Here is a 12,975-nt window from a genome sequence, read left to right as displayed (position 1 = left end):
TTGCAGAGGTCAGGTCAATCATTAAAACTGTTTTCCATGTTAAGAACCTCAAGTCAGACAGATTAGCTGGCTCAAATGTAGCAAACGTTAGATTTTCTAAAACAAAAATAAGATTTCAATGAGCTTTTGTTGGAGGCCTCTAATGCAAAAGTCCTTTCAAAAACATTTTGTTATGATACTGCCTTGAAAGAGGAGGATCCATGGACAGACTTGCTGAAATGGCTGATAAATGAACCTTGATAGAGGAACAGAAAGGCCATAGGATAGTACCAGACACAAATATTGTAGAACCAGACTACAACTAGCCCTGAATGGATTCTGGTCATGTCGCTGTCCCAATTAAAAAAAAACTTTTCCATTTCCTAATACATATACGAGTAGTAGAAGGCATTCTTGATTCTGTTAGTACTTGAGACATGTTATCAATAAACAAGCACCCAACAAAAATTAAGACCCTATCATCCATGCTATCAATTGAAGTTGACAGTTGGAGGAGAAAAACAAATACATGTTCTTGTGAGTAGATCTAATCTGTGTGGAAGCTTTTGGTAATTTTCTCTGGCCATTTCCAAAAGAAGGAGGAACCTCAGTTGCCTGGGTCAGAAGGAAATCACCACAATAATCTTGGGAGAATCCCTCTAAATTTCAGCAGTTCTCTGAACATTAGTGGAAGGAGTAGAAAAGCATACAGGAACATTCCTGTCCAAGGTAAAGACAGGACATTTGTCTTCCAGGTCTTCTTACATGGAATCCTGGAACAGAATCTTGCCAGTTGATTGTTTAGAAAGGAGGCAAGGAGGTCTACTTGAGGAACTCTCCACAAATATATCAAATCTTGGAAAATGTCTTGATCTAGTTTCCATTCATGAGGGTCTGTCCTTGTATTGTTCAGCTTGTCTGCCACACAGTTTTGCTCTGATAGAATGTAGGATGCCTGTAGAGTAAGATTGCTCTGTGAAGTTGTAGCCCAAGCTAACATGGCTAGTCTGTAAAAGGGGTACAACGTGGATCCCCCCTTTGTATTGATGTACCACATTACAGTGATATTATCTGTAACCACTTGAAGAGGCCTTGGGCACAAAAGATGGTTCAGAGAGTTGAGTTCCTTGAGCAGGACAAGAATCTCCTTGTCATTTATGTGCTTGGATCTATCACTGGAGTCCCACAGCCTCTGCACTTTTATCTCTCCTGAAGCTGTTCCCCAAGAAAAGTTTGAAGCATCTGTAGTGACTGACTACTTTGGAGCAGGAACAGAATAGGGGAGACCCTGATTTAAGGATATTTTTTTGTGTCCACCAAAATACTTCTCTTTTGACTAACCCCAACACTGAGATTTGAAAAAGATTAAGGGTATCGATGCTGGGACTAAAGAGATTTCAGATACCACAGTATCTTTCTCATGTGGAGTCTTACCAGGAGTATCATGAGAATCATAGAAGCCATGAAACCTAAAATCATGAGAAATTTCCTTGCAGTGACCAAAGTCTGAGTGAAAAACTTAGAAATAGATCTAGATAAAGATCTATCTCTTTTCCTGTGGAAGTAAAGCTCTTTAAACTGAGGACTTTTGAATGTTCTCTTGGAATCCCATTTTGTGTAAGAGATCTCTCAACCAAGACACTTTGAAAAAGACTCTGCAATGATAAGCAAGTTGTCTAAATATGGAAAATATGGATGCCTGTAGCCTGCAATGAGCTGTAACTGGAGCTAGTTACTTTGTGAACACTCTTAGTGCAGTGGATAGTCAAAGGAAAAGAAGACAACTGATACTATGACCATCATAATCATCATCATCATCACCAACCCTCTTTTTACCATTGTTTTTCTACATGGGGTCAGGGTGTCATGCTAACTGTCATCGTCTCTCTTGATTCAATGCCACACTCCTGACTTCTTTACCAGTCATACCTGATTATCATAGATCTTTTCTCACACAATCCATCCACCTCTTTGCTGGATGCCCTGTTTCCTCTTACATTCTTCTTGTCTGTCCCAAATCTTCTTCACCAGATTGTCTTCTGCTTTTCTGCATATGTGCCTAAACCATTGTAACATGTTCTCTTTGATATTTGTATGCATTTGGAACAAGTTTGGCTTTGGATCGTATGTCCTCATTTCTTCATCAGTCCCACAGTGTGCATCATGCTACCCTGCTCAGGCACTGCATTTCCATCACCACTAGCATCTTCATCTGCTCTGCATTTACTGTCCAGGTTTCTGTGCCATACAGTAGAACTGGTCATCCTACTGTCTTGTACACCTTGCTTTTCAGGTTCTTTGGCATTCTTCTGTCATAGACTATACCTGAGACTATATTCCAGTTGACTGCAGCCCCTCTGATTCTAGATTTGACCCCTTCATTCAGACTTCCTTTATCCTCAACCACCCCACCCAGTTACTTGATGCTATTAACCTGTTCCACTATCTTCTCTCCTATTTCAATTCTCACCTTCTTCTGATTTCCCCAGTCTGCTGCCATTATCACCATCTTATCACTACTTAGTTTCATCCCAAGTGTCTTCTGTTTTGCATTCCATTCCCCTGTCCTTTGCTTAGGTTCACAGGTTCATAGGATGATACCAGGCTATATATACCGGAAGGCCCATATAAGACTAGCCAAGAATTTCGCCCATGTTCCTACAAAGTCAGCACCTGTTTCCTTGTCCAGCAGGGACACAGGTGGGATCTCAGGGGTGTATTTTATGTTTCCCATCCAGTTCTCCAGGTTCTTCTTAAAGAGGGCTACAGAGATACTCTGCTTGACATAGACAAGGAGATTATTCCACAGGTAGGGGAGTCTTTGGGACACAAATCTATCCTGCCAACAAGTTCTATTAATGTCACAGACCAGGTTAAGGCCTTGCAAGCAGGTTGCACTAGTGGAGTTTGACTTACAGATATGCAGCAGCTCCTTCAAGGCTGGGTCTGAGATGGCTTTGTATGCTAGGCAAAGGTCCACTCTGAGCAGTCTGTATGCGACTGAGTAGAGGAACAGGGCTTTTAGCCTATCTGTATAGGATAGGTGTTTGAGACCCTGGGTTTTCCTGGTCAGGAACCTCTGTGGTCACTCCAGCTGCTGCATGTGCATGGCAAGGTACATGCTGAAGTGGGCATTGTACTCGATAATGGGTCTGATAAGGGAGGAGTACAGTGATGTTATGACCTCCTTGTTACTAGATGAAATGCCTTTATGTATGAGGTGGGCCATGTAGAAAGTCTTCCCTACAATGGAGACAACTTGGTGGTCAAAAGTCAGGTTGCTATCAACCTGGGTGCCCAAGTCCCTCACAACTGATTGTGTGCTTAGTACATTGTTATTAACATGATAATTAGTGGGGATGCCATTTTCCCCAATGGGGATAATGATGCATCTCTTGACATTCAGTTTGAGGCCATGCTTCTGGCACCAGTCATTAGTTTGGGTAAGGCCCTCTTGGAGGATGTTCACATCACTAGAGGAATTTAAGACAGTGCCCAGCTTGCAGTCATCTGCAAACTTGGTCAGCCACAGACCACTGGTTTTGGCTTGCACCTCAGAAAAGTATATCCCAAACAGTAGAGGCCCCAAGACTGATCCTTGGGGTACACTGCTCATTACGGGTCTAATACCAGAGGTGGCTTGCCTTATTTTGACTGAGTAGGTTCTATCAGTGAGCCAGTTAGTTACCCATCTGATAACATATGGGTTGATGCATAGCTGGGAGAGTTTATCTATTATGCCCGACTGGGGAATAATACCAAAAGCTTTGACCAGGTCAAGGTAGGCAGTGTGCACTGTCTTCCTGTCGTCCATGGCTTTGGTGACTGTTTCAAAGAAGTCGACCAAGTTTAACAGGCAAGATCTGCCTTTGACAAAACCAAACTGTGTGGGGTCAAGCAATTGGAGGTTGCCAATTTCCTGGTTTATAAGGTCCATGATAATGCATTCCATGGCCTTGCAGATCAGGCTAGTTAGGCTGATGGTCCTATAATTGCCTGGGTCAGTGGGCACTCTACCTTTGTGTAAAGAGATGACAGTGGCTGTCCTCCACTGAGTTGGGGTGAAGCTGGTGCTCAAGCTTTGGTTGAATAGGGTGCCTAATGGAGCTAAGAGCTAATGCCTGAGTTCATGTAGGATACAGCCAGGGATGTTGTTGGGTCCCATGGAGACTGTATTTTTTGCCTTTGAGAGGGCATTAAAGACCTGCTCCCTGGTGATGAGAGGAGGGGGGCAGGTGCTGAGGATGTCCTGGTTTACTGAGGGGGACAGGGGATGAAGTTTTCACTTAACCTGTCTGCTAGCAGGTTGGCTTTATCTACAGCATTTGCATATGTGGTGTTATTTACCACCAGTTCAGAGTAGATTTGGATGTTACTTTTCAGGTTGTGGACTTTTGTGTAGAAGACCTTGTGATTGCCATTAGTGGATGTGGCCAATTTGGACTCAAAGTTAGCCTCACAGGATTTCAACAGTGACCTTATTTGCTTGTTCAGACAAAGGAGAGATTGCTTCCAAATTGGCGCCTTCTCCTTCCTGGTCCTGGACAGCAATTTTTTTTGTTATAGTTTGTTTATTGCTGCTGTCCACCAGACAGGTTTACTCTTCCTTGAGAAAGATGATTTGGTCCTGTCAGGTATTGCTGAGTCCATACAGCCATGTAGGTGCTCATATAGTTTTTTTGGTGTAGGCTTGGACATTAGTGCTAGTTCCAACTGAAGGGACAGTGGCTGTGAAGTGCTTATGCCTGCTCTCAGGTGATTGTAGTCAGCTTTGGAAAAGTTTTTTTGTCTGATGCTGATGGGGGGGGGGGGTCAGGGGAGATAGTGACTTTGAATCTGATCGCGTTATGGTCAGACCTTACCTAGGAGGATGACAGTGTAGGGGTGCTACAGTGGCTACTCATGTTGGTTAGGACCAGGTCCAGGATATTTTTACCTCTCATAGGGGTGTTGACCAGCTCATCCAATGCATTGGCATTGATGGAGTCAAAGAATCTCTAGGAATTCATGTTTAGGCAAGAATAGGTCTTCCACTCTATGTTTGGGTAGTTAAAGTCACCTAGGATCAGAGTAGAGTGTTGAATCTTTATGGATTCAAGTAAGTCCAGATAGGTGGAGTGGGCGTTCTGAGTCATGGTTGGGGGTCTGTAGCTAGCTATGATTTGAACATGTGTTTTGTCAACAGTTAGCTGTATTTGGAGTGCCTCCTGTGCATCATACTGTTTGACCAGCCTGGAGGTGTGTATGTCTTTGATAAATATTGAAACTCCACCTTCTTTGGCTTTGTAGCCTTCCATTTGGGGTCTAAAAGTAGTGTAGGATGAGTATCCTGGTAACGGTGGGGTGCTCTCCACAGCTGTGAACCATGTTTCAGTGACTGCACAAACGTCAGTATCCTCCAGGGCAAGGAATGCTTGCAATGAGTACAGTTTCATGCTGAGATTCATAGCATTTTGCAGCATGACGTTTAAATATAAAGTACAGTTACATGATATCAGAATGAATGCAAAATATAAGTGTACATACATATGAGAAAAGGTTTACAATAGCTAACATAAAGATCAGTTAGAAAGAGAGCATGTAGATAGCTTGCATAGGTATGCAAAATGTTAAAAATTCATTACAAATAGAAACAGGCTTGTGTAATGTGAAGAGTGCAAATGATACTGTAATATTACTTCTGATGTCTAGCAATTAAAATATTGAAAAGAAGAGGTAGCTTAATTATAGAAATATTAGAAAGAGGGGAAGATGGTTGATAATGAAACAAAATATGATATGTTAGAAGTACAACAACAATGAACATATTACATTTAGGAATGAGAAGTAAAGTAATTAGAAAATTAAGAATGGTCGGGGCTACTTGAACTGTTATAAGGAGTATTCATTTTAGATAGATGAGGAGATAGACAGTGTATTTAAACTGTGTGTGTACGTATGAGTTTTGGAGTATATTCAAATGTAACAAATTGGTCTTAACTTCTATTAATTCCATCAAAGTTAAATGTCAGCCTTGTCTTTCCATCAAAGTCAAATGTGAGCATTATACATGATAAGAGTCTTATATGGCACAATGGCACCGTAACTCCCCATCTCTCAGTGCCTGGTTCTCTTGTCTGTTTCTTAGATCTGGCTCCTGCTGTGTGGAGTCTATATGTGATTCTTGCCTCTGACAGGTTTATCCAGGTGTTTTTTTTTTTCCAACACCTCAAACACATGTTACAGGTAAATTGTCATCCCCCCAATTTGCTAGTAAGTAAACATGCAATGGTCTATCTTTTGGCAGACCTGACTTGTCAAGGGCCATGTAAGTACTTTGCGTGTGTGTGTGTGTGTGTGTGTGTGTGTGTGTGTGTGTGTGTGTGTGTGTGTGTGTGTGTGTGTTTGTGTGTCTGAGAATAATTTCATAGATTTTTATGTGTGGGCACATGCAATATTGGGAGGCACATACAGTACATAACTTGGCTGGGTAGCAGTAACAAAAAAAAAACATAAGTAAACAAGTCATTCTCCAGAATTCATGAAAAAGCTCATAGGGTCAAAATAATTACCTACTGCAGATTGATCAGTTACCACAGTGCTAAGAAAAGGCAGTTCAGAGACAACTATGGCAACAGTGAGAAAGAAAGTATTATCACATCATTATCATGTCTGTGAATCTCACAATAAGCAGCCTAAGCACTATGAAACTTTATGGTGGTATTGTTTCCCTGGGAGCCAAAGCATTGTTTGCTATAAGGCACCCTACTACAAACATATGCATGCACGCGCATGTATATGCACAAGCACAAACACGTACACAAACACACACAATCACGCACATCCTCAGACACACGCACATGCTCAGACAAACACACACACAAACACACACACACACACACACACACACACACACACACACACACACACACACATTTCTACATGCTTAGACAGAAGCACACACTCACAAACAACCCCTGCACCCCCCACACCCCTCGCTACTTAAACATACCAACTCCGAGATCGCACCACATTGAACAAAATGGAAACCTCCCCTTATGGAGATTTTCATTGAAACGCTTGAACGTCTGCAAATTCAAACTTATGGTCTCGACCATATGAGGTTCGAACTTGCAGAAGTTCGACTATCTGATAGGAACCCTCTGTGGGGTTATCTTCATCCAGAAGGTACTGAAAGTACTCCCTCCATCCGCCTTTGATTTTCTATGGGCTGGTGAACAAGTTGTTACTGGCATCTCCCTTTAATTTCCTGTGGGCTGGTGAGTAAGTTATCACTGGCATCTCTTATGAATGGTGTCTATCTTATTTATCTTCCTGTCTTTGTCTTACAAGCTGATAGTGTTTCTTTGTGCCAGCTACTGAGCCACTTTCCAGAAGCTAGTAGAGTGTATCTGATGCCTTGTTCTTTCCTATCGCAACTCCTCTTATTTATTTATTTATTTATTTATTTATTTGCAGTTGGTTTACCAGGATAGTCCATTGGGCCAAAAGAACCCGTTTTCAATGGAGTCCTGGGGAGAAAAGCTCCAATACAGACAAAAACAGGTACATGCAAAAATTACAATAATACTTATACAGAGTAAAATATAAAACATTTAACACATTTAGGCTCAAAACTTCAAGAAGCATTCAAAACAATCTAATCTGATGTGGATTAGATGTCAGGGGAATAGGTTAAAAGAGTAATGTTTTATGCTTTCAAAGAAGTTGTTCAGAAGAAAACATAGACTTGCATTACAGGGTAGGTATTCTGAGGGAACATAAGCTTAGATAGGAAGAGTTATGTATCATATATGGGAAGAAAAATGGGATAACATAGAATTATGAGGGAGGGAGCAAGAACAATCCCATTGGGATCTTAGATATGTATGAAGAGATTTTTTGAACATGTACTGGTTAGTGGTGGTACGAATGGATGGTGGAAGTGAGTTCCAGAGACGAGCAAGATTAAAAGATAATAGGTGTTTACCTGAGGGATGAGATGGTTTATGTACTTGTAGTAGGTTTTGATTGTTAGACCTTAAGACTCTGTTAGGTAGGTGCATTTTGAGGGTGGAAGACAGGGAGGGACAGAGAGGGGCTAAGGATGAGTTTGTGAGCGAAAGTCAGCTGTATATATATGAGTTGATTAGGTAATTCGAGCCAGTTTAGTTTATGGAGAGAGGAGCAGTGATGAGTAGTGGACCTATGGCTGTTGGCAAATTTTGCAATTTTGTTATAGCAGGAGGAAAGCTGTTTTAGAGAAGTCTGAAGATTGGTCAATAATGGAGCCCCATAGAGAAGGGAGGGGATGAGAAAAGAGGAAGCAAGTGTGATTTTAGAAGAGCTTGTAAGGTATTGATTCTGACGGTATAACATACCTAGTTTTTGATGGGTTTTAATATTTAGTTGAAGATGGGAGTTGTAACTGAGCCGATTGTCAATCTGTACACCAAGTAGCTTAGTTTCAGACACTAGTTCAAGGGGTGAGTTATTTTGGCTGGTAATTGAGAATGAGTTCATGTTGAAGGAAGTGGATTTTGAGGGGGTGAATACCATAAGTTTTGTTTTGGAGGCATTGAGTGCTAAGTGATTTGATTTCATCCAATGTTCAGTGATTGAAAAAGCTTCCTGAGTAAGTTTTGGAGCAGAGAGGGGGAGGTGGCAGAGCAGATGATGGTTGAATCATCTGCATATTGATGATGTTTGCAAATGGGATAGATTTGTGATAATCATTGATAAATATATTAAAGAGGAGGGGACCAAGAATAGAACCTTGAGGAACTCCAGTAAGGGTACTAAGGAATGGGGAAGTGGCCTTTTTCCATATTACAGCTTGGTATCTATTTGATAGATAGCTGGAGAACCAGTTTATGGTAGAGGAGAGAGGTTAAGTTTTGACAGTTTGGTTAAGAGCAAGTTATGTGAAATGGTGTCGAAGGCTTTGGAGAGGTCAAGTAGTAAGGTAGAGACAATGTGACCGGAATCACGTGCTGTGTTAACAGTCTCAAGAAAGGACAACAGGGCTGTCATAGTGCTATGATTTGGCCTGAATCCGTGTTGTGTAGGGGTTAGCAGGTTGTTATCTAAGAGATGTGGCAGAAGTTGAAGGTGTATACATTTTTCTAGAAGTTTAGAAATGGGGGACAGAATAGCAATGGGACGAAAGTTACTAATGTTGCAATTGTTGCCTCCTTTATGTAGGTGGATTATGAATGCTTGCTTCCACAATTGGGGTACAATGCATTCATGAATGGAACGATTGATTATGATGCTAATAGCATAAGCAATTGCATCTGCTGCTACATTAGGAAGTAGGAGGGAATGTTGTCAGGGCATTAGTACATGGCTTCAGTTTCTGAAGGAGTTTCTTTATGGTGGCAGTGGGTATAGGTTTTAGTGAAAATAGAGAAGGATGGAGAGAGGGAGAATTAGAGGGGGGTACAGGTGGAGGGAGTTTGAATAGTGGTTAAGGTGGAAGAAAGGCAGAGTGAAGTAGAATTGGGGATAGGGTTGTTTGTAGTAGAGGGAAGAGGTGTCTTAGGAGGTGAGGTGGGGCTTGTAAAGGAGGAGGTGAGTTTATTAATGGAGTCGATAAAAAAGGAGTTAAACTGTGTAGCTAAATCCAAGTCTGGGATATTTGGGTCTGGGGTTGGGGTATGAGGTTTGCTAGGGTTAAGAAGGGTGGAGATCCCCTTCCAGAATCTCTGCGGGTTAGTTTTGTTATTGTTTTGGAGTGAGAAGAAGTATTGTTGTTTATCAGAGATAATTAGCTTTTTAACTTTATTTCGAAGGGTTTTATATGCAATATGTTGTTCTGGGGACTTATTTCTCAGGTAGAGTCCCCATGCTTTGTCTCTACATAGCTGATAATGTGGTTTTGGTTAGCCAGGGGGCAGATTTTATTTTTATTCTTTTTGTTCTTAGTGGGGCTTGGGAATCAAGTATTCCTAAGAAGGTGGAGTTAAAGTGGGCAACTGCTTCTTCTAAGGGCAGTGTCTTTAGATTGTTCCAATTAACTGCTTTTAAGGAATCTATGAAGATTGATGGGTTGAAGCTTTTGTTATTGGGTAGTAATGTAGTTGTGGGTGCAATTGGAGATACAGGGGAGTCGGTGAGTGAAAGTAGGCAGATGATCACTAAGAGGGTCAGGTAGTGTACCGCTATCAGAAAAGTAATGGGGGTGTGACACTAGAATCCAGTCAAGGATGGTGCCACTGGAGGGGTCCTTTGATGGGTGGGTTATGGTGTTGATTAGCTGGGAAAAGTTATAAAGATTGATGTTAAGATGGTTGGTTGGAGACTGGATGAAGGTCCAATTGATGTTTACATCTCCTAGGATTATGGTTTCATTGCTAATATTATCAGAGAGCCAAGAGAGAATGTTTTCGAGTGTAGAAATATTGTCCCCTGGGGGGATGTAGAGGGATGCTAGGCATATGTGTTTGTGCTTGTTAACTTGTAGGAGAGAAAGGAGTATTTCAGCATTATTAAATGTGGGAATAGGTTTGTCATATGGGGTGACTAGCAAGGAAGACGAGTATAGGAGAGCAACTCCACCGCCTTTCTTTTGGGTCCTGTCTTTTCTGATGATTGAATAGGTGGGTGGAGTTATTTCAGAGTCTTTTATAGAGGGTTTTAACCATGTTTCTGAGATAGATAGTATGTCAGGTTTGTTATACCTGAGCCATGCATGGAGGATTGGGACTTTATTCACTATACTTTGTGAGTTAATGGAAGTAAAGAATATAGGTTTGTGTGAGGAGGAAGATGAGGAGGGGCCAGGGTTGGGATGGATATCACCAGATAAAAGACTGGAAATGAAATGAAAGATGGGGTTCAAAACATAGTTGAGAGGAGTGAAAAATTATTTGTGTCTGCTGTGATGGCCAGGGGGTGTATAGTTACTAAGGGGATATAATTTTTCTGAGAGGTGAAAACTTTGAATGAGAAGGTGTAGAGCTGTGTTATTGGGTAAAGATGGGGGGAGATAGGAGTGTGCGACTGTGGTAGTGGGGAGTTCAGGTGGTTGGTTGAATGATAAGGTTGTGAATGGTAAAGAGTATGTGGTTGGGTGAGGTGATAAAGGTATGATAGTTTAAGAGAAAGTAATAGAAGAATAAAGAGGGATGAAGGATTTAGGGGCATGTTGAGAAGTTGCTTTGTATTGAGTGTGAAAGTTGTAATATATGTATTGTATTTTAATTATATATGTGATGAGAAAAAAAAAATCTTGTGTAGGTTGAGTAAGATAAAGAGTAGTAAGAGTGGAGCTGGATGTAATTAAGCTAGGTAAGTGAGTGAGAGTTAGAAGTCAGAATGTAAAATATGTAGTAGCTGTGGGTGTGGTTACAAATTGGATAATAGGTTGTTGGGGTGTGTCTGTAGTGCTGAAGATTAATTGGTTTAGGGAGGAAGTAGGTGTGGCAACAAGAGGGATATAGCTAGAGGTACTGGGGCGGGTGGGATTTGGGGGCAGGGTAGGGCAGCGGAGTGAGCCAAACACCAGGAGAAGGACGGGAGCCAATCAGTGGGGCAAGGATTGCAGGAAAGTAAGCTGAAACAGAGTAAGTAAGGTTCTAGGAATAATGGGTAGAGAGGGCTGGGAGTTTAGAGAGAAATAATAGTAAAGCAAAGGCTAGTAAAGGTAAAATTAGTGTAGAAAGAAATGAAAGTAAAGAAAAGGCTGGTGAGGTAAAATGCAAGGAGTAAGTATAGTAAGGAATATCAAAAAGGGGGGGGGGCGCTCTCTAGTGGTTAAATGTAGAATTATACTAGTCCACTAAGGCAATGAGTGGGCTAAAGAGGACTGAAAGGGAAGGGGCCTGAAAGGATTAGAGAGGTATATAAGGGTGAGAGTAGAGAGGCAAAGATAAGAGGGAGATGGCTGGCTGTTCTGGCAGGGAGATAGCTTACACAGATTACAACAAGGAGTATAATTACAGAAGCTTAGTAGCAGTAGTTACACATACTTCTTCTGTGTCCTTTGGGAGAGACCTGAATTAACCTTCCTGACGGGGGGTTGAGGCAGCAGAGAGGTAAACTTGCAGAACAATGGTTGAGTCAGTTGGCTTTTGTAGGTATGAGTAACAACCCAGGCGAGGTCTCAAAGGAAAAATACAGGGTAGAAGCAACTGGAGACAGGGGAGAAAGTGGAGAGAGGATTAGTAAAGGTGTAATAGTAACAACAATGTTTCTTTAGTAGTGGTGATAGGCAGCTGAAGCAGTGTTGAAGGCACTAACAATACTAAAAATTGGAACAGATAGTGGCTAGGTATACTATATAAAAATACAGTGAAATATTGCAGAACACATACATTAGCAGTAGAAATAATATGGCAATGTAATTCTAACACAATGGTTGAATACACAGTTAAATACTATATACCACATAGAGGTAAATAACTAGGCTCAAATGCAAATAGAAGTTAAGGAAACAATATCATTAGAAATACATTCGTTCCAACAGTAGGCACTACTAAATATATAGCGTGCTCCTGTGTTACTGCATCAATACAATAATAGCTCCCAGTAGTTGCTATTAGCCAGACACGTGAGAACACTCCGCGTGGGAAGTGGTGTTTAGCGCAGTAAGTAATTTACCAAAACCTGGACAACTAGCAGATTCAGTAATTACAGCAGTGCCAAACACATTCATATTCCTAGGTACATCCAAACAAAAAACAGTCATGCGCTTAAGGAGTAAGCACTTCGAAGAGAAACAACAGTGTACTAGCAGTAATGTTTCCCCACAGAACAATCAAGCATAGTCAATAGCGTACTCATTACACAGCAGGAGGCAAAAAACAACTTATTTCAGCAGTCGCTAGGGTTAAGTATTTGAGAACTAAAAATATGCAGATACTAATCGCTGCTGCTACACTATCTAAAGCAGCAATCCCTATAAGCAGGATTTTAAGCAAGCGATTAGACTCCGATGCTCTCTTTAAAACAGCAGTCACTAGGGTTTAAGTATGTGAGAACCAAAAATATGCAGATATTAATCGCTACTACTGC

This window comes from Protopterus annectens, chromosome 3.part0 (genome assembly GCF_019279795.1).
Source record: "Protopterus annectens isolate FY-2018-M chromosome 3.part0, PAN1.0, whole genome shotgun sequence".
Lineage (NCBI taxonomy): Eukaryota > Metazoa > Chordata > Ceratodontiformes > Protopteridae > Protopterus > Protopterus annectens.
The sequence above is the reverse complement of the archived record's forward strand: the minus strand, read 5'-3'. Positions refer to the sequence as shown.